Source organism: Helicoverpa armigera, chromosome 21 (genome assembly GCF_030705265.1).
Source record: "Helicoverpa armigera isolate CAAS_96S chromosome 21, ASM3070526v1, whole genome shotgun sequence".
Classification (NCBI taxonomy): Eukaryota; Metazoa; Arthropoda; class Insecta; order Lepidoptera; family Noctuidae; genus Helicoverpa; species Helicoverpa armigera.
The window spans coordinates 6,041,862-6,067,495 of NC_087140.1; the positions used below are offsets into that span (position 1 = coordinate 6,041,862).

Sequence of the window (25,634 nt, forward strand, 5' to 3'; positions counted from 1 at the left end):
CAGGTGAAACCGCTAGCAGAAGTTAGTCATTACATACTAGCTATGTAAAGTCATTATACTAGCTGCGACAAAACATATTCACACATTCACGAAATCAATTTTCAACATATGACGTTAGTCTACCGTTCATTCAGTCACAATTCATTAAATGTTGTACACAGATAAAAATCACGGTTTAATCAGAATAATTTATTATCATATATGTGAAGAACTGACCTCTATAAATCATGTCATCAACGTTGCGTGTTCATAGTTAAATCGTACCTATTTATTCATTGGTTTGGTACATTCATTTTTCATGTTAGAATTCCGTGTTCGAAAGCTGAATTTGATTATAACTTTGGTTGATGAATGAAGTATTCACGTAATCAAGTAAGTTTATTGTAGTGCGTTTTTGGTGCTATTAATAAAGATAGGTAATGTTAAATATGAATTACAAAATATGCGCCTTAAATGTATCTTTTAGAACAATAAATTAACAAATCATAAAATTGATATCTTTGCAAAAGTGGAAATACATAGTATTATTGGTGAATATAACTAGGTATATGAACTACGTAAAAACTGTTCATCAGTTTTCGAGTTTTTCACAGACGGACAGACGAAACGAAATTGTTTAACAATATACGTAACGACATACCTATCTATGTTTTCAATTAAACGACAATGTTTATGACACATAGTAAATTAAATCACATTATAATTATCGTGGGGAAATCCTTATTTACTACATGTATGTCTATTAGAAAAATACCTACAGTTGCATAAATAATAAGCCAACAGATAAATGCATGGTAATCATTTTTAACGATGCAACAATGGTTTTCTAGTCAAACCATGAAAGATGGTCTAATAAAACTTAATAGTTATGACTAGCGCGGATATGTCAGAGCGCAGAGCAGAATTTTTCACTGAGTAATTTTTAAATACCTGCGCTGAAATAATCAACAAATGACATGCTGGATGCGAGCAGCCGAAAATCGATCTCAGTGGCGTGCACTTGGAGAGGCCTATGTCCAGCAGTGGACTGCTATAGGCTGATGATGATGATGATGATGAATCAATGACATGCAATGTAAAAGCAAAATTCACAGTGGATAACATTCTGCTCTGCTCTCTAACATATCTGCGCTTTTACATATTCAAACACTAGTTTCACATAATTCGTACTGAACCTTAATGTACCGTTAAGTTGAAGTTAAATGTTGAAACATTAACGCTTCAGTGTTGTTATTTATAAGAAAAATGACTGATTTTATATTGATAGCAATGAACGGAGTAATGTTAGGCTTGCATGTCCTTTGTTGGTCAACGCATTATTTTGTCGCTGCTTTTGTAAAAACTTCATTTTGTAATTTCTGGTTGGACGATTAGATGTGTGTTGTGTAGTAACTAAATTGCTATGGTATTGCTGATATTTAGTATAGTAATACTTATGCTCACGGTTTTTTGCAATCATAAAAATTTTACAGAAATACCTAAGTTTTAAAGACTTGCTTGGATGTACTTAAGTTATATTTGAGACACTTCCATCTGACCATCATCAAGTAAATTGTTTGTTCTTCAGAAAGAGTAGCTCAGTGGGTTTCAAGTAGATGTCATTATGACTTCCTAATAGGTGAGGTCTTTTAGGAATTTTCTCTACGCAAAAAAGCAATCTTATTATCTTAGCGCAAAAAATTGGAAGTGATCAGGCGGAAACGTCCGCAGTATTAAGTACCTATAATTACCTATGTTTCCTTTTGAAAGTTTTTTTTTTATATTAACATCATAAAATATCCATTAAAAAAATATTTCAGAGTGAAAAACGATACTCAAGGTTTGTTCCCAATAACTTTGATGTTGAAATTAATTTGACAGGAACACACCTGCCGGACGTGAGAAATTTTATCTCCAACCTAACCATGTATTTTTATAAAACCGTGACAGAAGAGGTTAAGTAAATAAAGAGCGTTAATTTTACCACATATAATATTATTTATACATTTTATTGCAAAATTCCTGGGGAGTTTGTTGCGCAATTACTCTTCCCAGTAAGAACTGTGCTGTAGGGTGGGTGTTTTGGGGGCTGTCTCTTGTAAAATTTTTGATGTTAGAAAAGTGCTGTTTTGCAGCCAAGTTTGAATAAATGGTTTTTGAAACAGTTTTAGCCGACTTATCAAAAAAGAGTTATTCAATTCGGATAGTTAGATTTTTTATGTATGCAGTTAACAACTAAGCATTTCAGCTGATGGTAAGAAGTAGTGTGATCGAAGGTGAAGCACGCAACCTTCGTGTAAATATTTTATATCCATCAGACTGAAACCCCTTCTTGTAATTTGGTGCATAGCTTCGTGGAAATCCGTTTAGTACATATTTTTTTTTATTGTTAATGAAATAAAAATAATCGTAAGTAATCTGCAAAATCACAGCTGCGTATTTGGATTTTAGGGATGAATTTCTGAAATGTGACATTATGCCAACCAATTAAATCCTACGGTTTCAAAACGTTTGCTATATTATTCAAAATATTTACTCAAACAAAACAAATGACTAATAAGGCAGCTCAAGCAGCAATTACAAAGACAAACGGATTATTTGATTAGCCTTTTATACTGGCGATTAAGTTCGAAATTAATTTAAATTCAAATTTCGAACACAAAATACTGGAACATTATCGGTGGAGATTATTTGGGTATTTGGATATAAAGCGAGAAAATATGTTTGAAATGGAACGCGCTACAGGTGAAGTGCGGCGACACGCGTCGAGGCTTGGCCCTCAGTTGGCCCGCGAATATTGTCTCGGACGGACGTCGCGGCGCGTCTAACGTCACCGACATGTTCACGAACACGCATCTATGTGATTGTAAATAAAAAAACGAACGTGAAGTGCTGTGCTTAAGACAGTGATACAAAAAAAATAATTATAGAACAAAGTTTTTTTTTTTTCGTTGTTTAACGTATTTTTATCTTATCTCTAGTGCGTCAGACGAACAAATTTGAAAGAATTGACATTTTGATAAGAATACATTTAATAGTATTGAATTAAGATAGTTTTAATTAATAATACTTTGAGTGTGAAATTGTTTGTATATTTGTGAGTTATTGAACGTAATTGATGTACAGTTTGTGGACAAAGAAATGTTGCGGCGAGCTGAAAAAATGTAAGTTATGATGAAACTTTATAATTAGTTTCTTGGAGGTCACTTGAATATTAAAATGAGTGCTCACAAAATATTGGACAAAAACTGGATACAAAAACTACACCTTGAAGCGGAATAGATGGAATTAAATTCATATGTCCAATGGCAACTGCGCATCTCTAATACTTACTTGCTCAGAAATCTTAACTAAATAAATATCATTTTAAACATTTTCTTCCTCAATTAAAAACAAATATTCTGAATAAAAAAATAATTAATTATAATTTAATTTATAAAAAAATACTAGCATATCTTCCGTTCTCACGCGATCACCACAATCATACGTTATCGTATACCAAATACAAAATTCATGACGTCATTAGTAAACCAGCAAATATACTAGAAAAGGTGACAATTGACTACACACATATTTGCCTAGATTTTCACTTAAAACCCTTCTGACGCATCCTAACGCTACATTTATAAGAACAGTTAAAATATTAGCTTTGTATATACCGAAGTAGGTACTTATTATACCATGCTTATAGATCAATGGCATCTGAGGTCATAGCAGTTTTTATTATGATGTAATGTACCTACTACTTGAAAATATGCCGTCATAGGTAAATAAAAAAGCTATGAGACGGTAATCGTGTTCGATTCTAATACCTACCTTCTTATAGAAATTTTGCGTAGAAGTGTTGCTCTGGTAACAATTGAATCCTCAGTGATCAATTGCTCATTGTTTAATAAGTGATTTATTTTAGAAGGATGAGTTTTGCTTCAGACGCCTTTTATTAATTGATTTCTATATTAGGTACTTATATCTAATTTCTGTAGTTAAAATTATCTTGTATGTCTCTACCGGATCAAGGCACTATACATATGGTCCCGGATTATGAAAGGAAAACGTGGGGCCGAAGCCAACACGCTGAAGCCCGTTTGAGACCACTTTACTGAAAGTAATGGTGACATATACTTAACCGACGATTATCCCTGTATACATTTTAGACAACAACGGTTCTATGCTACACTATTGCTAACTAAGTAACAAAAAACTAGGGTTACTGTGATAGGAAGCTACAATTACTTCATTATTAGGCAAGCTCTTAAATGACTGCATAATCAATGATGCAAAGATCATGTAAATACAATCTACGTATTAAAATATTTTCCAGATATTTATTTGAAAATACAGTCAGATGATCAAAGTCAAGCTGTTACAGGTATTCTGTCATTGTCAAGATCAACAGAGTTTTTATCAAATGACGCAAATATACGTGCCTCTCTTATTTAAATGCGCATGAAAGCGTAATACGTTGTCAAACATACTTCCATACAATATTTTTATATTAACATTCTTAAATAATCTTCTGTTAACAGAACTTTTTAGTAAATCCTTTAGTTTTTATGGCTTTGTTTTTAATTGAATGCTATCTTCGTTTTTTATCTGTGTTTTTTTTTTTCTAGATTAGATTATTTTACTTACAATTTGGTTTGGTTCGGTTTCTACCCCGATAATTAATTCAATATCCACCCCCTTCTTTGTAAAAAAGAGGCGGCCATTACGGCCCGGTAATTTTGGACGTCACTGTCGACAGCTTAATGGAATCTTCAAGTTTTTTACACTTTTTTTTACGTTACGAGTTTATATGGATTTGAAAAAATAATGTTATTTAAATTGGTGGAAAAACTATTTCAGTAGGACTAGAAAAAGTAGTATAAAACGAATTAATTTAGTACCAATAGGAAAGAGAGTGTAGTGTCTTAATGTACTTACATGCATTATATGTATTACTAGTACATTAAGATCTTAAACTCTCAGTAGAAACACAGAATGTAATGGAATATTTTCCTTCGCGTTTTGTAGTATCTTCCTAAGGAAATCTTTATAAGCAGTCGTGAGCGTGTGACTAATTACAAGCATAGAAAGATATAACAGTAAGTATTTCATTATCTGCGCCTATTATGATAAATCTTATGGTACTTACCTTTCTTCGTTTAAATGCGCAGTGCTACTGATAAATGCTGATTATCAAGTACTCAGACTAAATGGAATGTTAGCATTGGGACTTCTTCCTTTCTTCTGTTTATCGTGGACACCTGCAGTATTTTAACAATTGTTAAATATGTATGTAATAAGATTCTATCAAAGTTGTTCGAGCAGTTGGTTCGAACATAAACTGTGTACGCATCGGCGCGAGTCCTATGTTAGCATGTGTTTTGCGGACATTTTAAAAAATGTTCGCATGTCATTTGTTAAGGTTTGCTAGACCGAGTAAACTAGAAAAAACATTTGTGTGTCACAGTGTTGCAAAGTGGCACTAACCAATGGAATAGCGCCTTAGGGTAGGATAATAAAATCCTTTATCTGGTGGTAGGAATGAGATATGGATTTATAACAATGCTTTCAGCAGTCGCTGTTGCAATGGATGACAATAACTTTATGTACAGAAATAAACATGGAGGTTTAATACTACTAACAATCGGCCTCCCGGTTTCTTTGTAAAAATTTAAAATACCTCAGATAGATAACCAGGCAGAGAGCTGACTGAATTATGATATGATTTCATGACTCAATCCATATTATTCGGTATTAATCAAAACCTATGTATTTTGCCAACAATAAACCACAGCAGTTAAATTAACCAAAGTAACCCTTCGTGGAAGCCACAAAACAACACACAAATTAAGGTTTTCGGTTGCATTTTAACTCAAAGTGCGGAACGTTTAAAACTTTCCGTTGCCTGAAATTGTAACAAAATATCTAGTGTGGATGAAACGTTTTGCGAGGCTTAGTTGCGAACAAAATGTGAACTACCTACAAAGCGCAGATGTTAGTTTTGTAAAAAGTATTTAGGTATGACAATTTCATTTATTTAATTTTATTCATTTGCAGGGCTTAAAATTTTGGCATTATTGTTCCGTTAAATTATAATTTGTATTAGGTAAAGAAAGTTCAGTTTATGTTGTATTAATTTGGAATTGAAAGGCTTTAATCAAATACGTAGGTTACTGATTAGCACAAACATTAAGAGTGCTGAAAAGGATGATGCTTAGCTGAAAACTTATTTCTAGACTACTATTTTAGACACAACTCTAGCATAGAATACACACATAATGTCTGCATGTCAAAAAAAAACTTCTGTCTCAAAAATTATAGTCTTTAGCTTAGCACTGAAACCAGGTAGTAATAAATGTCAGGCATTTTGCCTATTTAAGAAGAACAATACACAAAACAAGCAAAGAAAAAACAGTCACAGTCGTTACCCAAACAAAGTGTAATAATACATAGTTTTAAGTGACCATTTATAGTTAATTCGACACATCATAGCTGAATTCCTTTTCTATTTGTTTAAAACTTTGTGCAAATTTTAAGACTGAAACAGAATATTTTACAGTTCATCATTGAAACTACATAGAAGCCCATTCTTTCTACATATTGTGTACTGATTGTGGCATTCTCTCTTTTTAACATGCTTGTCGACTTCTTGTCTGATATGTAACTAAGTCATGAAGATTGTATGTATTTCTGATGACAATATAATAATATGCTACTGTCGATGATGGAGCTAGAAGATATGAACTGGATCTTCATGATGGAATATCGTAGCATAGCTGTGTCTCCCTTTTAAAAGACCGACAACGAACTAGCTACTTCTCAAGTATTTATAGGTATCCACGAGCGGCGTTTATCGCTTATCATGTGATCTGACAGCTCGTTTTTACCCAATCACATAAACATGACTTAATCGTGATTGGCTGGACTTTATTGGTGATTGTCATGATTTGATATCCCCATAATGCTTCCCTTCGCACTAAATCAGAGGTACCAATTTGGATGAGGAACGTTCAGAATATATGTACGTAGCATTTTCTCAACTATACTATGTTGGGGTCGGCTTCCAGTATAACGAAATGCAGTTGAGTACATATTTAAGTTGCATTAGACCTTGCCTGACCTGCAATCGAACCCACGTAGGTATTCATAGTTGAGAGGTTGGTGCTTTACCAACCAAGTCACCGTGACTTCGATATAGCGTGCAATATTTATTTAAAAGAAGCATGCTCTTTGTCCCTTTGGCAGTGACATTCTCAGAAAACTGTGCATGTAGGTATTTGCGTCATACTGTTGTTGGCTAATAAATACATCATTGTTTTAGAGAGAAGCTATTTACTTAAAACGGTTCTCACATATATCTTAACTATGTTGAAGGCTTTTCTTGTGAAACAGTTATTATATGCATCACATAGTTTATTGTTTTGTGTATTAAGGATATGAACAATTGTTTCTACAATTCTTACTTAAAAATCTGATTATTTATACTAGTTTTGATGGCTCGGGACAGAATTCTGAAGATAAGTTTTAAGGTATTTTGGAAAATTTCCTGAGGAAATCTCTTTGCTTCTAGAGGAAAAAATAAGCTTGAAATCAAAAATGCCTTAAGCATAAACATGATTTGACTCTGTCCAAGTTTTGAATAAGAAAGAAGTGTTGTTGTTTTTCCTTCACTTCGACTTATTTAATCACATTAATTTATTATCCCAATTTGCTTTCAACCGCGGTTTCACCCGCATCTTGAACTCTTTACCCTCCATGTTATTCTGGTATATGTATAAGCTTGATGAATTACTGTCAAGTTTCGTCAACATTCTCTCTTCTTAGTCGTATCCCTCACTGCTGAGGATCGTGACTCCTTCTGATCTTGTCCACTAGATGTCGCCATTTATTGCGTTCTGTTGCTTGATGCATTTCAATATTCATGCAGCAGTTTTTACGCGAAAGAAACCAAACAGCCACACATACAAATCTACGCATTTACAATATTAATGGATTTGATTAATAAATACATTATGACAGAAGCCTTTACAATATTTATTAATACCGTGTTTAGTTTTTGCACCTCATAATGCAATGTTACCTGAATCCGGTTGTTTTGCGTCACGGTGACAAGTTAAAATAAACCTCTTGGACAACAATTTCTTTGTTAATTTATCTGTGTTCAGTTTTATGTAGTTTTTATTACATTAGCTACGGATTTTGCATGATTATTAGTTTATTTAATATTAGATTCTGTTTTACCAGCGTCCCGTGGGAACTATTCCACGCACCCTGATTAAATATACTCTGTAGCCTTCCTCGATTAATGGGCTTTCAAACAATGGAAGAATTTTTCAAATCGGCCCAGTCGTTTCTGAGATTAGCGCGTGCAAACAACTAAACTCTTCTGATTTTTAATATTCTTTATAAATTATGTTCATGTAACTGTTAAAACTAAGTAAATATGTGAAAATATCCGCAAAACAATCGTAATTTAATTTATGTTAATGTTTGTTTAATGAAATGTGACAAAACGTGCGCCTACGTCACTGAATACTATTGTTTGTTCTGTCTATTTGTTTATGTTGAATGTATAAGTTCAGTAAATACTAGTAGATTGTTTACTTTATAAGCCAGGTGTACAGATAAAAAACGAATTTCAGGTAAAAGTATATATACTAAAAGTAAAAGAGTCTCCATGGAGTTTTTTGCCGGTTCTTCTCCATGAAACCAACACTTTGGAACCACGCCTTTTTGAAAAAACAATTGACTTTGACCTTAATGGATAAAACTAAATAAGTCTACTTATTACGTTTTTCACGAGCATTAATATGTACACAGTTGAAAAAATTCAATGATAGTTTTCTCCTTCTGTATTCAAAATTTTGACTAGACATATAAAATTACAAAAATAGGTCTAATCTGTAGTAAACTGAACATATTGCAAATGAATATTATAGAAGGAAGACTGAATGAAGAAAACTCTTTTTTTCAACAATACAATACTTATTACCTATTATGTCTGGTGACATGACCCTGATCATAATTGAATATTAATTTCATGTCTCGTGTCTCAGACAAACGAGACAGCTTGAAACGGAAACTGCTTGTACACAAATATTATTTAAACAATTGGTTAATAGCTATTTTTATGAAAAACTCGGCAGTTGATTTTACCGGAATAAATGAATTGTGCATTAATGTATTTGCAGTTGGGAGCAATAGAAATGTGAATAAGATGATATAAAGATACGACTAAGTACATACTTTCAGGTCTGCTATATATCGTAGTCTTTGAAAACTATGAAATAAATATTTAAAGTTGTGTTAAATAATAAAAGAATGATTGTTTAAAGATAGTAAAACAATGCTCTAATTTTTTATAGAATGCACGCTTAAAAATATGTTTTTTTCCAAAGATTAAAAATAAACAGAAAACAAAAAGAAAAAAAATCTCAGTTTTTAATATTGTTTATAAATAGACAGTAAACAATAACAAAAACATTTCACATTTCAGCAGATAACCTATTCAAAGACGAATTTAACGTAAAAGAAACGAGCAATGATTTGAAGAAATTATTTAGAAACAAGAATTACGGAGCTGTTCATTTACAAATAATTGGTGAACACTTTGTAAACAAAAGCTATTGAATGGCTCCTCAGAATTTTACATTGAATTTCCTGAAAACGTTAATTTACTGAAACGTAATACTTATTGCGATTTGAGATCTTCTCAACAATATAATGACACCTCTCTGAAATGTCTAATGGAAAATATCTTTACTTTGATTTTCAGGAATCTTGACACACTATCTTGTTTGAACAAAATTGAAAAAAAAAACTATGAGAGAGAAATGAGAGAGAAATTGTGTGTTTTTTTTTCAATTCTAAATTCAAACAAAAGTGTGAAAAGCGAAATAAACAAATGAAAATCTACTTGATTTTGTTTTGACAATGTTCATAGATAGTACAATTTTATTTTATACTTTCAATTCATGTTTTATTTAATAGCACGCACATTTCCTAGTACCTATGTTAATTGTGTAAATGAAGGAAATAATTACCTACGCATTTAGTGTCATTTTATACATGAATCGAAGAACGTCTTTTAAACATACGCTTATGTGTGTTTCATGAAAACAAATGCAAAAAAATCAATGGAAACAGATATTATTTATTGTTGTATCTTTGAGGATTTCTAAAGAATTTTCACCTATATTTAAACATAAAACTTAAAAAAATGGCACACATAATTTTCCTAAAGTAAATATGTTCAAAGACATTGTCATATTTTCGTCTTTGAAAATCTCAAGAAAAGGTCATACTGTTATTTCACTTTCTTAATAAAATTCAAAGAACGTAGGTATAAAGAATTTTTGTTTTGAAACTTGCGATGCTTTTAAAATTCCACCTACGCTCGTATTGGAAAGGAATATCAATAATACATATTCTATCCGACGGGTATTTGCATTATTTTCAATTTCAAAATATCTTGTTTCCGACAGAAATTCTTCTCAAGCTAAAATTGTGTCTCAATTTTATGTGGAGGCTACAGATCTTGCTGTATCATAAAGAATGTTTTTACTGCCATAAAAAATCATAAAATATACCAAAGCAAATACGAGACATTTTTGCTGTCATAGATAGGTAAAGTTACCTGTACATTTTATTTGAACCAATTCGATAGTTTTCTATGCAACATTATTCTTCATCATATCTCTTATTACCTACTCACATAATTTGAAGGAATACATAAACAGATTGCTGGACTGAATGATTGTAGGTAGGTAAGTACCACAGCTCCCAAAAATTACTTAAATTGCACAAAATTGTTTGTACCATTTTCAAAAATCAGTCACGCTGATGTTATCAAAACTATTTTGACAGAACGAAGGCCAGATCTACGATTAGAATCATTTATTCAAATCTGACAGTATATATCTCAGAATTCTATTCAAATCGGACAGTTCATCTCAGAATTCTATTCAAATCGGACGGTATATCTTTAAACCGTGCACGCACTGACACAAACAAAGAGCCAAGAGCCATATTTTTCCCACTTGTAATACAAGATGTAATAGCCAGCACCACGGTCGTCTAAATAGAGGAAGACTCAATTGGTCTGTTAAGATCAAATTGAAACAACAACTACATAACTGCGGTGAGCTGCGCATTTCCATCAATTCTTGTATAGTGCTCCGTCACACTAACAGCGCGGAGCGGTCGGATACCTACCTCAATATTTTTGTTGCAATATTGTAGCATATCTGTTTGTGATGATTATGGAGTAGGTAAAACGAACATGGGTAGGATTTAGAAAGAAAGGTGATAGTAAAACATAAAAAAAACATCAATATTGAGTGGCTTTCTTTTTGGGAGGTTGGTTGTAGAGGGGCACAGAGTTTTTAATGACTTATCGTGAAAATTGTTTCAACATTTTTAAATACAGTTCCAAATATAAAACCTCTTTTCTGACGCTAGGGTTTGCAACGTCAGTAGAGCTCTTGCTTGCATTAAATCAGAGGTGTCAAACTTTTAGACATCAAAACTGCTAAACCGAAATATAATTCAGATTAGCCAACGAATGGTTTTCTCAATAAACGATTCAATGCCTTCAGGGAAACAGCCAGGAAAGAAGGAAACTTTGATAAAGAGATTATGGTAATAACAGCACTAATTAACATTTACTCTTAAACGAAGGTAATCCTTTGCCTTATTACACTTAAATATAGACAAACAATTAATTAATATTGTTTCAGTACGGCAATTTCCTTGAGAATATAATTTCTGTAGAACATAATTATTTCGTATCATAAAAACATTATCTGATATAGTTATCTTAAGATAAATGATTATATCCAATGGTAAGTGCTGTTTCCTAGTATCTATTAATATGTCATTTAATTATGTTGATATGTAAAACTAGTGTATCTACCTATGTATATGTTTTTGTTGAAATCGTAATCTGCTTACCTACCTATAAATCAACGTTAAAAAATATACTTAAACTGTCATAGAACTACTGGTATTTTATCATCATCATATCAGCCAATTACCATCCATTGTTGAACGTAGGCCTCCCAAGGAACGCCAAGCATCCATCCACTGCCGGGTATTTAGAAATATCTAATAAAGCAGATCATTGAATTCTCCATGTTAAGTAGGTAGGTACTTATTGTTCTTCAAAATCCGCTAATAAGATTGTTTGTTTGTATATCCTCGCTAATAAAGCAAGGTACTTAATTTCTGGGTCAAAATACTTAAAGTGACGTGGCCTAGTTTTTATTCCGGAAGAATTACTTGGTCCCTTTGGGATAGATAAGGGATCTGACACTAAGGACAGTTAAGTTGAAAAGTGAATTGAAATAGGAAAGTATATATTTGTGACTATACTCAGAACAGTGATAGATTGGGGATTAAACTGTCGGTCAACTTGCGGCTTACCTATACGTGGCCAAGTTTAGTTTATAGGCGATTTTTTACGACTGGTTTCTGCCAGCGGTTTCACCGGAATTCCGGAGGAACTTCTGCAATAAAAATTGGATTAAAAGTAGCCTATGGCCTACCTCGATAAATGGGCTATCTTACACCGAAAGAATTATTCAAATCGGGCTAGCAGATCCTGAGATTAAAAGAGCAAACAAATAAAGTCTTCAGCTTCAGCAGCATAATATTAGTATAGACGGTAGGTACCTATAGATTGTGAATGCTATCAAAAGTCGGTCGATGCCTCATTGTTGCAATGTGCAAACTACCATATTGATTAAGAGCCCAATCAAACTATTGACCGACATAAACCTTGCACTCTACAACTAGACTTCTATAAAATACATACCTATAAGAAAGACGTATAAATTTTTATTTGATTATTTTTGTACCCTAAAGACTCCAAAACTACTAAACCAATTTGAAAATTTCTTCCACTGTTGGAAAGCTACACTCTTCCCGAGTAACATAGGCTATATTTTATTCCGAGACGGGCAGTAGTTCCCACGGGATGCGAATAAAACCGCGGGAAAACGACAAGTAATAAATTTGTTGGCCGTTGTTTCTAACCACAAATAATCTTGGATCTTCTAAAACTGCGTTAGTCATTCCCTTGAGAGATTATAATTTGAGTGACATTTCCTTCAGAATTATCTTTGGGAAAATCAAAAATAAATTGTTTTGTTTTTGTTTTGAAGTCATTAGTGGTGTTGTTAGTTAGCTGTTTCTTGCTCGTTTGTTTGTTTATTATTTGTTCTTGTATTTTGAATTTACGTTTTTTTTTGTTTGTTTTTAATGTTGAAGGCTGCTGGCAAAAATTAGATGCCTCAAGCTGAACGTAAGAACACGTTTATTTGGGATGTCTTCGTAATAGTGGAATCATAATCACACAAAAGATTGTTACTCTTCTATGAAATACTTTTTGAATGAATTTGGATGAAAATTATCCGCAATACATACCTATAGGGCTAACCTTCAGCCATACGCAGAAAATAGTTTCTGTGTGATGATGGCTGAAATTGTTTCTAGATAGAACGCAGTAGGCTGATGAAGGATGATGACATGTTCAAGAAAATGATATGAAAAGTGCATCATCATCATTTCTTACGATGTTATGCCAAGCCTAAACCGTTGACAGGAATTTATAATATCTTTCATTAAATCATAACTTCCTTTTATCCAATCAGATGTTTCAATTATAAACAATCTTACTTTGATGTTTCGTTACGATTCGTTAAATATGTAAGTATATTCAAATTATTTAGATTTCATTATAAGCATCAAATCTCTTCAAACTATAAGCAAATAGTTTTTATTTAAATACCTAAATAACTTTTAATTATCTTTAGCGTAGAATTATTGCGTTTGAAGATAATTTATTTTTTTCAGTAATCTTATATTTTTGAGCATTATTTAGATGTTTGGTTAACTTCCAAATTGTAAGACTTTTCCTTGACTTTTACGTTTTTTTTTTAATATAGTCTCGTAATATCTGATGTAAGAGTAAACATGCTCTGTTCAGTATATCAGATCTGGTTAGTACCTAAATTGCTGTTACATTATACTGTACCTATGTATGTAGCTTGAGAACAATACCTAAGTACCTAATTTTATTATATAGAGAAAATATTACATACTTAGGTACTTTGTCTGTTTGGTTTCATGACGTACCAACTGAATGAAATAACGCCAGCCTATTAAGCAGTTTTTCCAATAATTATCCAAAGAAATTGAATCCGCATACTTAGACATCTTTCTTCAAGAAATTCAAAGAGTTCTAATACCTTCTTGCATCTCCTTGCTTTTCAGTATTTATTTGGGAAAGTTGTTCAGTATTCCTTCACTCGGGATACTCGTTAAGACCGAGTTTATATTTTTATTACGCTTCAAATGATCGGGATAACGAATACTGTGAATGTTTGTGAAGAGAGTTATCTTAGATTTTTTGTATGTTTAAATGTATTAGATAGCTTTATCTTATATGGGTTAGGAGTTCACTTAAGTTTTTTCGGGATTATAATTTCGGATATATTAATTTGAGGCTAAGTTTTAATTAGATATTAATTGTGACATAAAAAAGTAATGTGTTTTAAAATTAACTTCGAAAGACTAAACCTAATAGATTATATTGTAATTCCTGGTGATCCAAAAACCTCGGGCAAGAAGTGATTGAGGAACCTTTTAGATCATGTTCAATGTGGGCCAATCCCGGGGTCCCGGCTGTCATTGAACATCCTTGGCAGTCGTTACGGGTAGTCAGAAGCCAGTAAGTCTGACACCAGTCTAGCCAAGGGGTGTTGGGTTGCCCGGGTAACTGGGTTGAGGAGGTCAGATAGACAGTCGCTCCTTGTATAGCGCTGGTACTCAGCTGAATCCGGTTAGACTGAAAGCCGACCCCAACATAGTTGGGAAAAGGCTCGGGATATGATGATAGAATGTGGGCCGTTAGAGGATAGTATATAAGTAACAATTAACTTCAAACTCCTTACGGCTTTCCATCGAAGAATCTTATTTACCCAAGAGTATTTATTGTTTGATAGGTTTTACTTACATACAAAGGAATGTAAATACCTTAAGCAAATATCGATACAAGCCGGATACGGTAGATACATTAAATTATCATGTTTGGTTATCATTGTTTATTCAAATATTGTTAGTTGAAGCTTAGGACTCATTTTCACTGTAGTGGTGGATCCATTATTTGTTTATTTTTTTTACTAAGATGGTGGAACAAATCTAGACAATTCTTATAATGATTCTATATTAACATAACTACTGGATGGTTTTTGAAGTAACTTGGTATATTACTGATGCGTCAAGAAAAGTATCTAAGAACCAAAATTGACTATTGACATTGTAGAGCATTATTGACTATATTTTAGAGCCAAACTCTATGATATTTAAGTATTAAATTAATAAAGTTGAATAGCTCTAGTTTTCACTCCTAAATACACATAAACCTATTTTTATGCTTACAGATCAGATAACAAACTATTTTGAGTATATTTAAAACCACTAAATTACACTTTATTGTTCATCGACATTTTGATTTGACCTTCGAACCACTTGTATGGTCTCATGATTTGCTATTTAAATTTTATGTTACACAAACCCACATTTAAAAGTGTAATCTCTGCTTTATTTTTGTTACTTTTTTGGAATATTTCGAAATTTTTGTCGTATCACTCGAAAGACGTCCACTGCTGGACAAAGGCCTCCCCCAAGGTTCGACAGTTTGCTCGATCTTCAGCAATCCGAAATCTTTGTAGTATTAAATTAAATCGGCTTGACTTTTTGGCTGAATTCTAAAACATTTATTTATTTTTCAAATATTTATTTACTTTCTTTCTTTCTTCTAACTCAAAAACTAGTCTTATTTTATTTATCTTCTTTTTTACTGTCACTATGGCACAATCACTGTTTTCTGCAAATATCATGTCTTATCATTTTATCACTATGCTTTGTTTATAAACTTAAGCTACTACTTTACATTCATAAATTCTTTGAATAAATATTTTTTTTATTAGTTTAAACCTTTGCCTTCTCGTTTTTCTATAATTATGCAATATTATGCACGCTTGTCTAATTTGAATTTACGTAAGTATTTGCTTACCTACTCTTCGTGTATTTTTGAACCGGACAATGAATGAATTGGAGAATTGAATATCGGTGTGAATGATTTTTCTGAAATTCATTATCAAATCATTGAAATAGTTAGACAGTATCTGAGTGGGGTTAATTTTATATAAAACATATTTATTTTCTCGTCTTTTACAAATACTATTCCACACTTAAGTATGTGAAAGTGCGAATTCACTGTCATGGTTTCAGATTCTTAGCTTTCATTGAGAAATTCTTAAAAAAGGCCATACAACCTGGTTAAAAAACCTATTACTTTTGAGCAATGGAACTTTGAATTTCACATTAAATACAAGCAAACCATTAACAAAATCGAAAACAATAATCATCCGATAGTCTAATCTTCAAAGCCTTGAAATTCTATTGTCGCGGCGTCGATATAAATATCGATAATTCGATATCAACTTGTATATCGATTTACGTCAAATGACAAGTAAACGTGTTTACCGATGTTTGATTCACATCACTCAATGATAATCGGTATGCTGTCGCGGGTTCGATTTCGATAAAAATGATTTTTAGGGTCCCATACCAAAAAAACTGAACCCTTGTCGTTTTATCCCTAAACCGGTGTCGTCCGCCTGCCTCAAAACTATACGTTTGTAGTTGAATCTTTAAATAGGTAGGTCTCTATTTTTACAGCCGCTTGTAAAATTCGAAATTGATGCTACTATGTCGAATGCAGTATCGTATTAAGGATATTTTTTATTATTTTTTACAAATACATTATTTTTACATACACATGTTAAAAGTCTATTCCTGAACTCTTTATGTACGGGACCATTGGTGGGCGAGTCCGACTCTCACTTGTGCGTTTTTTCGGTAATGATTGATGACAGCTATACATCGATCCAAGTAAATGTCGTTTGTTTGATACATACCGATGTAATGATAGTAGATTCCCCTTTACCTACAAAAAAGGTTTTACAGTTAGCCAGGTGCTATTAGGCCTATTGTAGCTGTTTTATCAGTTTTTGGAACAATATATAGGTATCTAGAAGTTGAGTCTAGATATCTTATAGACACGTATGTCTATAAGATATCTTACCGGGGTTATCGGGTTGACCGTGTAACTGGATTTAGGAGGTTGGGCAGGCAGTAATTTCGTGTAAAACACTAGTACTCAGCTACATCTGGTTGGACTGGAAGCCGATTTCAACATAGTTTAACAACTCGTACTGTACCTAATAATATGTAGTGAAGTGTTATGTAAAAATAATCCCGTTATGAAAAACTTAAATTAGACAGAGACTAATCAACAATTTTTCTGATAGCATTTGATTATTTTGTTTCACACCACTAATTACTTGAATGATCGTGTCGATAACTACATGACATTATTATGTAAGTAATTGACATGATTGATTTATTAGAGACTTAAAAATAAATCATAAAGAACAGTCTACTGAATGACTACTGAATAGCTAGGTACCTACTTCATGAAATTGAAGACTTGAGTTCCATTGTAAACTTACTAGCTGTTTCCTGCAGTTTCAACCACGTCTGGGGAGGACCACTTCCCCCATCTGGGTTAAACGTAGTATATTATGATGTCCTTTAACAGGCTCTGGACCTGTCTGTGACCCAAACATTATTATACTCAGTCGTTATGGCGACAAAATACTGATTTCAACATAACGTGACTTCTTTAGTGTCAATACGTCACATTTTCAAATTAATAGTGTAAACAAATAATAAAAACATAACACGACAACTACATACAGACAAGGCGAGAATCTCACGATTATCAAGGTCTAGTGCAGCACTCAATTGATGATTCATGGCCCACATACTATATGATTTACGATTCGCGATGGCAGATAGGAAGGTCTGTCGATTCAACTGTAAATTTGAGTAAAAATAAGGTTGGTATATGATGGAAATGAGAACGTGCCATCCGAAACATAGTCATTGGTGTCCAACATATATACTCAGAAAGTTCATACATAGAAACTTGACCTGACCTGGAATCGAACCCACGCACTCATACTTGAGAGGTTAGTTCTTTACCTGCTAGACCACCATGACCCTCACACACACACGTCGACACGACTAGAAGAAAGTAGGTATTTCTCTTTTATTATTTTGAATACTTTATTTAATTGTCTTCTTTAGTGTAGCTCTCAATTGATGATTCATGGGCCACATACTATACTTATAGTTTACGATTCGTGATGGTACTAGATACGAAGGTCTGTCAATTCTACTGTGAATGTGAGTAAAAACAAAGTAAATACGATAGAAATATGGTCAGTACTAATGTTAGGTAAATGCCGAAGAAAATCTCCGAATGAAAGGATAGAGGATAATATATTTATACTTATGTCCTGAAACATTAATCAATTTAAAAAGTACTTGTGTTTAATTTTTGTCATAGAAGTAACTTACGAGTACCTATGTGAGTTCTTTAAACTAAAGAAATAGAAGCAAGAGTTTTGGTTGAGCCTTCAGAAATATAGTGAGCAATTGTTTTTAAAATGATTTCCTTTACTAACTACATAAACTATATACCTATACACTATGTTGTATATGCTAACACGTGTTATTTACCTGGTTATGGTCAAAAAGGTCATCTTTTGACGCGTATACGTAATCTAATCGACTTATCATTGGCAATCAATGTATTTGTTGGATAATATGCTGTCGTGTATTGATGGCCGATTATTTTATTCATTATTAAGACTATTGTCAGTAAGAAATGTATTATTTTTGTAATGGTTTAATTAGGAACAGAAGTAGTTTGATTTTGTGGCGCAATTTGCATTTTGTTTGCTGTGTCATGTTAATTTATAAAGATGTGCACGTAATTTTAAAATAAATTATACACATTCCTAAAAACATGTAGTAAGTATGATGTCGAAACTGCAATCTAAACAGTTTTTTTTTTTAAATTTGAAAGAAAAAGAAATATCAAAATCAATAAGTTAACTCATTCATTATTTTTATACTGTGTAACCAATTTATAAAATACTACATTAACATATATATTTTGCATAACATGGTCAACCAAGGGCAAAGAAAATGCCCTACTCCGTTTATACCCAACTAATACAGTTTTATACGTCATTCTGCCATAATGTTCTATCAGATTATTACACGGCTATAAACCAAAATATGTGTACATTGACAGATTACGTAGTAAATGTGTGACACCATTTAGCACTTATAGCCGGTTTGTATCAAATGATCCGCACTGAATTTGTACGTGGTTTGTACCCAAATATTTATCGTAAGCCTAATTTGTGTTTAATTTTGGATTTGAATACGGAAGCTAAGTTATTTTTTCATAATTTAAATAGATTGTTTCCTTAAAAAAACAGTTTTGCCTATTAAATATGGTATGTGTAATGTCATAAATTTGTGTCAAGAAATTACTGTAAAGTTCGATATACATTGACAGATTACGTTTAAAATGTGTGACATCATGTAGCACTCACAGCGGTTAGTATCAAATGTTCCGCGATGAATTTGTACGCGGTTCGTTTTTACACATGAAAGTATGTAATTATTTTACTTATTTGTGTTTCATTTTGGATTTGAATATGGAAGCTATTTGTATTTTTAGTCTGCAACTGATGTGAATCAGTTGTTTAAAAGTCTGAAAGACACTTTTTCAGTTAAAAGCCACCTGTAATAAGTTAACGTTTTGCAAAACGTAGGTATATCATAAAGTAAGTGCTCAGAAATAATTTGAAACCAATGAGTTTAGCACACAGCTATATTTTTTCTAAATCAGTTTACTATGCTATCCCATATACCTATTAGTTCTCGTTATCAAACTGAAACAACAAAAGAAAACCCAAACTGATTCACAGTGATTTCCCACACAACACAAGATAATCTTACATCGATAAACCGTCATCTACACATATCTTAATACACAAACAACAGTCAAGAACCTTGCATCTTATTGTGAAACTGTCAACACCTACATTTACATATTCACTTACAAACGCAACACGAAATGATTTTGCATTTGAAATAGTTCTCACAGTAATTCATATGGTCGTTACTTCAGCTATCTTCCTTAAGATATTTAGCATAATAATTGAGTGTCATGTGATCGTTGTGGCGATTTAAATAATGTTGTCTGGTTATAGAAGTAGTCGCTTACTCTGATTTGCATAAATGCGTAGTTGTATACCACCGGGATGAAGTAAAGTGTGTTGACGTTTTCATGTATTTGTATGCCAACGATACATAAATGTCTTGTGAAAGCCAAATAAAAAAATTTCGACTAAAAAGGTCATATGTTAAGAATGAGTTACGCCATTTAACTATAACGATAACCAAACTATAAGCAGCCGTAAAATTGGTCAAATCTACCATTTGGCAACTGAAAATGGTTCTGATAGCGTACTAGTGACATGGTACAACTCATCGAGTAGTTTTAGACATAACTATCAAACGAATGGAAAAAAAAAACGTACGAGTAATTTTGAAATGAATGCGACTTATATGTACATTATGATTTCTTAGAATTTAATGCTGCTTTTCAGTAACAGTTAACAAATAAATTACACAACTATAATATAATAATATAATTCAGTGAACGCTCATATCAACAATGCATAAACAATTAGACTTTAGTAGAACCGAATTCCATACAATTGTACAACTAAAGCTATGAATCAAGTTTCAAACAAAGGCATGACTTCAAATACATAGTTTGTGGAACAATGTTTCAGTGATTTTGTAGTTCACATTACTAAACTATTGTAAGGATTATAAATCCTTGTGTTCAATATGCGAGTAGGACCGAGACAGTGTGAAATCAAATAAGCCAAAAAAGCAGTTTTCATAGTTAAGCAAACATTACACTTTTTAATTTTGCTCTCGAATGTATTAATTTTTCATTTTTCGTTTTCAAATCTATGCCTATTTATAAAGCTGACGAGTCTATCTGTTAAACTGAACGCAATAGTCTCAGGAATTACTTTAATTAAAAACTTCTACTGTTAGCTAATTTATCGAGGAAAGCCAGGCTTACTTTTTTATCCAGGTGCGAGGAGTAGTTCCCACGGGACGCATTTGAAACTGCTGGGGGAATAAGTACCTACACACATACTGTTGGAACAACAACTTAAACTTTGACTTATATAAATACCTTTTGTTTCCGAAACATGATAAGTCTGTGCATAACATCGTCTTTTGTTTTCAAACAATGTTCGTAAGTAAAATGTTAACATATGTACAGTGATAACATGCGGTTATATTCTCAACTCTTTTGTATAAGTATTAATGTAACATAGGTTACATTTGAGTGCAGTAAATTAAGGTCAGATAGAAAAATATACGCATTATACGAGTAACTTATGGTTGGTCAATTTTAGGCAGAAAAATATGCTTATGTTTAATTTAAATAAAAATAATAGAAAAGACACTTAAAGGATGGTTTCTGTTCGGTTTATTTGAAGAATCATAGCTAGATTACAGGTTAAATTAAAGAGAAAGCTCACACATTTCTATAAACATACGTTATATATAACTAGTAATGAAAGTTTTGCGATTAATCAATCTACTGTTCAATCACAACATATTATTGCATACTGAATACGGATAAAAGTAAACACTTTTACCCCATAATATTTCAAATATTCTATGTCTCAAACCGACCCAATTTTCTTTCCCCCGTGTGTAAATCTCTTTCTTATTACTTCGAGATACAATGTAGAAAAGTTTAATATCTAGGGTGAGTTGCAAACTTGGAGAACAAAATCACTAGCGGAGGTGCCATTAAGGACCTGTCGGGGCTGCGGGATTGTTTGAAAGAGTTACCGCGGCCCTGGTACATAAAAGCCTACGACGGAACACGACGGTTTTTAGTCAGTAAGAGTCTGACACTCCCTCACCGCTGCTAACCTCACAGCGGGAGGGGTCATTGATGATTTTTGACGTCGTTAAAAAAAAGGTGCCATAACGGAAAATCGTCTAAGAAAGTAGCACGAAAAAATGCGTCTGTGAGGGGGGCGAGGAATGTTACTGTTTTCGCCCTTATACGCCTTCTTTGGACCCTAGCATTTTTTGTAATACCAAAAATCTCATTACTTCACTCGTTACCGATCGTTTAGGTTATACCCACTGTACGAATTTGATCTAGAAGAAGGCGCCTGACCTACCTGCATTATGACAATCTCCGCTCATCTTTCATTGCTCTGTGGTTGCAAACTTGTGTCTTGGTTTAACGAGAACAGTATTTAATTTCTGAACGTCTCTTGTCTTCGCAATGCATACGTTTTTGTAAGGAAAGTTTTTAATACTTTTTCTTTGCAAGGGAGTGTAGTGGCGACGTTTTGTTTTGTAATTTTCTTTAGTATTAAGGTTGAGGTTTACTTTGTTTAGGTACTGTTTTTCATATTAAAGTGGGGCCAATAATATATGTTTTTACGTAAGTGCATTAAGTATGAATAGCAGAGTAACATAGTGCTATAATTAGGACAAAACTACAAATTAATATCGATGTCTTACAATAACTTTTATTATAAAAAAGAGAAGTAAATCCCATAGAGGAATTTCCGTATAAAGGACATGTTTTTCAAAGCACATTAAAAATATCTAGGGAAAACCACTAAATGACACGCACAAAATAAATATTAACTGAGTTCAGATTTACAATTACCACTTATCAGTAGAATGTTAGGTCAAACAAACCATTAAGGCGCTAATAGGTGCTTTAAAGTTAAATATGTCTTATTTGAAGAAATAATATCCATAGATAACTTCTCTATGTACTGTACACTGTAAACGGTTTTGTTTGTTTAATTATAATTATATTTATTTGAAAATCACGTGAAAATCTGTGCAGTCAGTTTTGAGTTTATCACAAACAGACCGATGCACTAGGTGGAAGATTTGTTTTATAGTACTTATGTAAAGAGATTTTACTTTATGTGTGTCTTCATGACGCATTTAAATCTTTTTACAATGAAACAAACACTAAATAGGTATATACACTTAATAATTACCTACCTGCTGACGGCAGACAATCTCACTAGTTGCCAACTCACAGAATAAGGTTACTCAAAGGTTTTTGAACTCACCCAAACAACCGAGTAATAAACAAATAAAAAGAGAGACTGTGTTATATTTTTCTGCTATTAATCTTTATTGTAGCTGTAACAAATATCTTTACAGCCAATCTACCCCAGTCGATAAGGCCCTCCGTAAAATCATAGATTAAAATAATTGATACCGATCCCAATGAATGAATAAAACTCTTTAAAAGAAAGAAAGTTCGCGAAAGTTCTCAAGGGTTTATCGTATTTAAAACTCAAAGGGATCTTATTTTACTCCATTGGCCAGGTTTTAATTTAAATCGTTTGGAAAGAAGTCGTTTGAAAGTTGAGAAAGGATTACGTCTTTTTCCCATAGAGATTGAAAAAGTTGTAGAATCGACTCTGTGTTTTGTTTGTGCATAGGTGAAAGAAAAATGTGTGACACAAAAAGTACATCGTGTAGTTGAAGTACAGTGTACATAAATTTAACTAAGGTTTACCAGATAGATCGTGAATATTTAGGTGTAGGCAAATCTCTAAACAATTTTTTCCTCCTATCTTTGTACAAGAGTAGTTTTGGTCAGTGCATGGGTATTTAGTACCAGTCGTAGTCGGATAGTTAGTCACTCCATATAAAACACTGGTACTCAGCTGCATTCAGTAAGATTATAAGCCAATTCGAACATAGTTGGGAAAAGGCAAGGTTGCGAGTAGATGAACTTATAAATCTTTTGAGAGAACTGGTCTAAAACTTCGCCATAGTTTTTATAACGTTAACGTCAGATTCCATAAACATCGTTGATTTTGCAGACTGACTAGAGAATGCCCTGTTTTTAGTCTAGTTTCGCTATCCTATTTTGAGGAATGCATTAACCTGGTATACTTTTTAAGAACATGCGTTTTCTCACCTGTTTGTGGTAATCGATTTACCTATAGGTTTGTTATTCAGAAAGATTCAGTAGTTTCTGAAGCGCGCACCGTGGATATCTACTGTATCGAAGACAATTTTTGACTTTTGACGATAACTCTTACTTTAATTTGTGGTAATTGGGTAAAATAAGTCTGTCACAAAGAACAGTAAATGGCATGTTATTACATATCCAGTGGGAAGAAATAGACACCTATCTCTATGAACAGTACCAGATGACAATATACAGCCGAGTAAAAAGATACTATATTCAGGAGTTCTGGCCTTGAAACAAGACACTAGTCTAGAAATACGACCCGTAATTTTTTGTTCAGGACTTAAACACTACAAAACGACATTTAATATTTTTTAAACTCTTGGCATCGTTCACATTAATACATTATCCATGCAAGTACCACAGAAAAACTGACCTTTATAAAGGACATTGTCGGTAGGGTCACTGTTTGCCCCAAAGCGACCTCTGTCGGCGTTTCCACAAATGTTTTTGAAGTCTTTTTATACAAACAGAAAAAAAAATACAAAAAGATGCTTGCAGTATCTGAACTGATAATCTGAATATTTTTATTTTATTTTTAGCTTGAATGAACAAAAAGATATTTTTGAGTGTGCATGATAAAAATATTTCTTGTTATTACTGACTAAAATTATATATGAATTATGTTTCTTTAGAAAACTGATCAACTGAAAGAGAGGATAATGTTTTCTTTGAAAAGATTTTCTTTGAAATGTATTTGATACGTCAAGTGGATTCTTTCATTTCTTATATGTATGTGTATTTTTGTATCAATCCCAATGAATTTCAGAGTGATTTCGAATCCCTAGAAATATATGGCAGTGAAATTATTTTAATTTATTAGTAACTGGCTGTTTTTTACCCTCAGCTCGTGGGAGTCAGCACACTTCTGTATCATACCAACTATAAAAGTTTTTGAAAGTGGTTTTCTAGTTTCTGAGTTTTTTTTTTCACTACACACTTACACACAGATATTTCCTTTTTAAAACAATAGTGTAAAGGTTTGCTTCCCTGATTGCAATAATTTGCTTTTAACAAGATAAGAGAATGCATATTCAATACAAGTTTAGACGCTACATATAATTTAAATTTCAAAGTAGATACACAATTCACAGCAAAACAGAATAATAAATCTTCACTTTTCACTCTGCAGGTTTATTCAAAACATCTATTGTCTAACCAAGCTCTGACGCACTTGACCGGTTATACGTAAATTCGCGCTTTTTGTGTATAAAAGAAGGTAAATACATATTCTATACCTATTTATTATGTTAAGAACTAATTGCCAACTAAACGGCGTGAGAACTCTAAACTTCTTATTAAGTCTATTCTATATTTCTATAGTTTTTACTGTTGATTATAACGTATGTTCTGATAAATATAAGTTGTCAAGTACTTACGTACTTCCATTGTTTCTAAATATGTAATTATAATTCACAATGGGATGTAGTTGTCTTTATCAATATCGCAATACATGGAGTTTGATATTTCCGCGAATTGTGACACTCCATAAAAAATGTACAGCTATTAAATACGTAGGTATTCATTCACACAGTGGGAACTATTTTTAACACGATTTCATTAAGTCGTCCTGTATAGTTATCGGCACGAATCTTGAGCTCTGACCTAC

The 25,634-nt window shown here is 32.7% G+C and overlaps 1 protein-coding gene across 2 annotated transcripts in view; it reads left to right on the plus strand.

Annotated features, from left to right (window-relative positions):
- The first annotated feature begins 2,723 nt into the window (after positions 1 to 2,723).
- LOC110380291 (5-hydroxytryptamine receptor 1) overlaps positions 2,724 to 25,634 on the plus strand; it is a 137,868-nt gene continuing 114,957 nt past the window's right edge. For both annotated transcript variants that reach the window (XM_064040051.1, XM_064040052.1), the window contains exon 1: positions 2,724 to 3,143. The gene's annotated coding sequence lies outside the window, so the exon portion shown is untranslated. The remainder of the gene's footprint in view (positions 3,144 to 25,634) is intronic.